This window comes from Octodon degus, unplaced genomic scaffold (genome assembly GCF_000260255.1).
Source record: "Octodon degus isolate 3935 unplaced genomic scaffold, OctDeg1.0 scaffold00053, whole genome shotgun sequence".
Lineage (NCBI taxonomy): Eukaryota > Metazoa > Chordata > Mammalia > Rodentia > Octodontidae > Octodon > Octodon degus.
In genome coordinates this window covers 13861328-13866949 of record NW_004524629.1, presented here as the reverse complement: position 1 = coordinate 13866949, position 5622 = coordinate 13861328, and the positions used below count along the sequence as shown (strand labels likewise).

The following is a 5622-nucleotide window of genomic DNA, read 5'->3' as shown; positions in this document are numbered from 1 at the left end:
CCACACCCAGACTCTGTGGCTGGCTCAGCATGCTCGAGGGGCAGGGCCAGTGCAGCATGTAGTACAGGGGATTGAACCCAGTTGCTGCACTTACCTAAGCAGGCACTTAGTCCACTGAGCTATCTCACTGGCCTATCATTAAGTTTTCTAAACTGATCTTTTTTGCTTAATTCTCTGTTCAAGTTCTTTAGTGCATGAAAATAGTTACAAAAAACTTTTATTTTCCAACTTATTCAACACTTTATCATTTTATTCTGTCTGCTAAAGATCTCAACTTTTCTAATTTACTCCACATTAAAATAATAATATCTACGTGGTTTTAGTTGTTATGTTAAAACTAGAAGAAAAGCACTAAGCTCATTTTCTAATCCATTTTAATTCAATTTTGTAGTGCTTTGGAAATCAAGCTGTGTTGAAAGATGACATTAAAATTAGAATGTTGAATTTTTTAGGAAGCATTGTTAAAGTACTTTTTATCAAGTAAACTATTCTCCAATCTTCACTTTATCACTGTCAAGATCTAGTCCTACTTTCTTTGCTGACATAAAGGAGAGTTACAAAATGACTAGCTATATGTAGAATTTGGCACAAGTATGTCGTACCCAAGGCTCTGCTGTTGAGTAGTAGAACTCAAATGCTACACAAAGATCTAAACTAGCTAAAATCCATTTTATTTCCCTTTTTAAAAACAAATCAAGGGGTCTGAGGATATAACTCCATACTAGAGTACTTTGCTACCATATGCAAACCACTGAGTTTGCTCCCTAGAATCACAAAATTAAAAAGAATAAACACCCCTTCATTCTTTCTTTTTCTTTTTTGCCTGTTAAAAAAAAATTTCCCAGTTTTTATATTTTCTCCCTTAATAAGAAATAAAGTAATAGGGCCAGCCAAATAACTCAGCGGATTAAAGTGTCTGCTTAGGCAGATGCACAGCCAGGGTTTGTTCCCTAGCGTGTTGTGCTGGCCCCACTCCCAGGGCATGCTGAGACTGTGATTGAGACTGGGCATGGTGGTGCATGCCTGTAATCCTAGCTCATGGGAAGTTGAACACAGGTGGATCAGTATGAGTCTGATCTACATAGTGAGACCCTGTAGACCCTAACTAGAAATAAAAAAAGAGAAATAAAGTAATCTATCACCAAGATCAACTTTGACAACATGGCAGTATACCTGAAATTTTATTTCTTCTTGTTACCAGCTTGATTGCCTGAATTATAGTTTTGTAAGGAAAATATATTTTCACTTCTGGGAAGATGGTGGAGTGGTGAAAAACAGAGAAGGAGCCTCTCGAAGATTTGATGACACCACTAGAATATAACATTGTGAGGACGAAAAGGAGGGAAGTGGGTCCTTCGGACCAGAAAAGATCTAAAACGAGAATTGAAGCCCCATAGGGAGAATAAAGAGAGAGACTTCAATAAAAAAAAAGAGTTGGAAAGTGGCACTTTGTTTCTGAATCCTGACTCACTGCATGGGAGGGGCTGCTTGAACCTGCACACACATGGTGACTACTGCTGAGCCTAGAGGCCCCCAAAGACAAACCCCACCAGTGAAACAGAGCAGTAGATGCATCAGACTGCAGTGACTCATGAGTTATTTGAGTTCAGATGTCCCTCAAAAGAGGGTGATCGCCCTGTAGCCATTCTAGAGAAGGGCCAACTGAGCTCAAGACTCAACAGCAGCTGTGGACTGGCTCCATCTAACGGCCCCTGTGAAGGTGAGGCAGACCCATGTTCAAGTCAGCGGGAAGTTGGGAAGCCAAGTGCAAGCTGGTAGGAGGCACACTGACTGCTGCAAGCTGAACAAATTGGGTTCCACCTTTACTCCGAGAAACCAGCCTCAACTTCAGTGGAACTACAGGTGTGGTCCAGGCTTCCTGCAATTGTCTTGACCCCATGGTAAATCTGTAGCTGGCTTGCTAGGATTAATCAACGTGAATCTGGACTCTGCCTACTTTATCTACCAGTAACAGCAGAGATGTACCTTGAAGTGGACTTGTTTTCCTTATTTTTTTCTTGATTTTGGTGTTTTCTTTTTTCTTGCTTGTTTGTTGCTTTTATATGAGTATAAACATTGTTTCTAGTTCTATTCTTGTTTTTTCTTTCCACCTCTCTTTTCCCTCCTGTCTTCTTCGTGAGTTTCCTAAAGTTTGTATAGTCTTTCTTTATCATACAGCCTTGTTTATAGAAATCTCTTTGTCTTTAGTTCTCTATTTTTTTTCACGTAACTCTTCTTAAATTTAAATCACCATATTGAGGACTATTTACTGTATAAAATTTTCTGGTGTGCTTTAGATTGTGTTATATAACCACAATTCTAGTTCATGTGGTTAAAGGTGGCAAATTTATGGTTACTAGTTTGTCACATTTTAGGCTCTGTTTGATGCTGTTATTATTATTGATTGTAGTACTTTAGCCAAGGTGACCTAACTGTTCTGAACAGTTGTTCTTCCTGGTATTCTGAGATTGAAATTGTCTAAGAATGATAATAATAATAATAATAGTAATACTATAGGCCAGTACCAGAAGACCAGAAGCTGTGCCAAATAGGAGCAATTTTTCATCCCTAATAAATTAAAGAGATAGCATCTTACAACATATTCAATACCCAAAAGCTAGCTTCTTCTGGAAGACATTTCTGAGAAGTAGTCATTTCCTAAGGCTTCAAAATACTAGTGGTAAAGCTACTTACCATAAGCAATTTAAAAGCATCACTCCAGTAATTAAACTTTAAAAAAAAAATGTGAATGCACTTAGGCAAAATGGAACTTAAGCTTACCAAAAGCAAACACAGGGGAAACTTACTTGAATACTTCAAAAGCCTCCCACCTGCAATCTCTGGGTTGGTAATAGCAAAAGGCAAAAAGCTCCAGAAGAACTCAAATCACAATTTCTGAGGTAATTACAAAGATGGTAACCATGATCAAAGAGATGTTTAATGACTCTTGAGCAGGTACAGAATTTTAAAAATAGAGGCACTTAGGAAAATGATGAAAACCATGAACACCAAACATAGGCAAAAATTTAATCCATGGAACAAATTCAGATAGATAAAATATTTAAAAATTCCATTGAAAATATATGTAGCAGGATGAACCACTGTGAGGACAGAGTATCAGATCTAGGAGACAGTAATGCAGTTAGTGACCATAAAAAGAAAGATTCTTCAAAATTAAAAGAGACTGTGAGAAAATCCAACAGCTGCTTGATGGTGTAAAGAGGAATAACATAAAATTGATAGGAATCACCAGAAAAGCAGGAGATAACATAAAAAAAAGAAAACTTGTTCACAGAAGTAACTTCAGAAAACTTCCCAAACAGGGAAAAAGAATTTGAGGTACAGCTTAGTGACATATGTAGAATTAGCCATGATCAAAAAAATAAAATAAAATTACACCAAGGCATACTCAAGTTTTCAAAAATTCAACGCAAGAGTACAATATTAACAGCAGAAAATAAATCACCTTAAAGGAAAGCCCATCATAATCATAGCAGACTTCTCAACTCTAATCCGCAAGTTTGCAGAGCTTTAAAGTATTTCAAGCCCTAAAAGAATAAAACCTCCAACCCATATTGATGTACCCTGCAAAACTGTCTTTCAAAATTGATAGCAAAATGAGAAACTTCCATACCATCTGAGGAAATTCATGACCACCAAACCAGCATTCCAAAATGTTCTGCAGGACATTCTAGCAAGAGGTAACAGGGACTGCGAATCCATGAACTTCAATGGAATGAATCCATCTGGCAAGGCAACCAGTTAAATAAGGAGAAAGGGAATCAATGACAGGCGAATAACATGACAGGGATAAGTTAATGTATGTTAGTTAAAACCATCAAGGTTAATAGTCTCAATTCACTGGCATAATTGGTTAAGAAGCAAGATTCAGGGACTGCATAGAAGAAACACATTTAATTCAAAACATACACAAAGTCAAAAGCTTGGAATACAGTACTACATGCAACAGGAACCTGGAAGAAAATGGGTAGCTATTCTATTTGCAGAAAAAAGTCAATTTCAAACCAAGACTGTAAGAGAGACAAAGAAGTTCATTACATTCTTGTAACGAGGACAATCTAAGAGGAAGAGATATCCAAATATAAATGCATATAAATGCAACAAATAGTACTGTACCCAACTGTATAAAATATCAATAGACATGAGAAATCAAAAAAGCATTAATACAGTTACAATGGGGGACCTCAACAACCCGTTAACACTACACATCAACCAGAGAAATCAGCAATGAAATATCAGAATGAAACCAAACTTTTGAACAAATTGCCTTAGTTGATGTCTACAGAGTATTCCATCCCAAAACATCAAAATACACCTTCTTACCTGCACATGGGACATTCTTTAAAATAGATTACATTGAGCATGCTTAGGTAAATGCAAAGGAATTGAAATTATCCTATGCATATTATCAGATTATACTGCAGTGAAATTGGGAATCAGTAGCAAAAGAAACCACAAGAATTCATAAACAAATGGAAATTAGATAACGCTACTGAACAGCCAGTGGGTCACAAAAGAAATTAAAGTAACTTTGTACAGTTAATACCAGGATGACATACTGGAACTTATGGTATGCAAACAAAGCAGTCCTATGGTGGAAATTTGTAACAGTAAATTCTATATACAAAACAGGGTCAGGGTTGGCCAGATAGCTCAGCAGACTAAAGTGCCTGCTTAGGCAGGCACACAGGGACCTGGGTTCGATACCCAGTGTTGCATGCCACGCCCGCCCCTCCAGAGTGCACTGAGACAGTGATTGAGACTAGGTGTGGTGACGTGCCTTTGCAATCCCAGCACTCAGGAGGCTGAAAACAGGAGGATCATTATGAGTCCAATCTGTGTAGTGAGACACTATAGACCCTGTACTAAATACATTTTGAAAAAAAGAAACACGCATATCACATTTTATTAATGTTTTAATATGGGTATGTATGACTATTAATGTAAAGTGTTTCTATTACAGAATGTTTAGCAAATCTAGTTTAGCAAATTAATTTTAGTTCTTTTCAAAACCTTTTTTAAAAGTTAGGAGCATCCAAGCATAAGCTATTTTGTTCCTGGTTTTTTTTTTTTTAAACTGTTTTGTTGTTGTTGTTATTGTTGTGAACATTCCCCTTTGCATTGCATTAAATATTTTTTACTTATACACATCAATTTTGAATGTCCATATCATATTCAATTATATGGATATCATTTCACAATTTAATCATTTTCTTATCCTTTAAATCTCTAACCTCACACTACTATGAACACAATGAGTAGAATACTTTTATACTAAATATACTAAATATTTTATAGTAAGTGTTTGATATTTTCAGGAGGTATGTCAAAATAATATGCTTTCATATTTCATTCTAAATTTTAGTTTTTAAAAGTTTTACAAATGTATACTCTTATCTGTATTTCATCCCTGAATCCAGATACCCAAAATATACAATTATTAAAATTAGAGCAGGGTCTTCACGCCTCACGCCTCGCGCCTGGCTGCGTCAGTGACTCCCGCTTCGCCGCGCGTCGCATCGCAGGCCCGGTCGTGGCGGCGAGAGCGAGCTCTCGAGACAGCTCGGGGTTGCAACGCGGCCCGCCCCGAGGGTCCTGGTC

The 5622-nt window shown here is 37.2% G+C and overlaps 1 protein-coding gene across 1 annotated transcript in view; it reads left to right on the top strand.

Moving 5' to 3' along the window:
- Rabl3 (RAB, member of RAS oncogene family like 3) overlaps positions 1–2442 on the top strand; it is a 49561-nt gene extending 47119 nt beyond the window's left edge. The window contains exon 9 of the transcript XR_002821519.1: positions 1202–2442. The gene's annotated coding sequence lies outside the window, so the exon portion shown is untranslated. The remainder of the gene's footprint in view (positions 1–1201) is intronic.
- The last annotated feature ends 3180 nt before the right edge of the window (positions 2443–5622 follow it).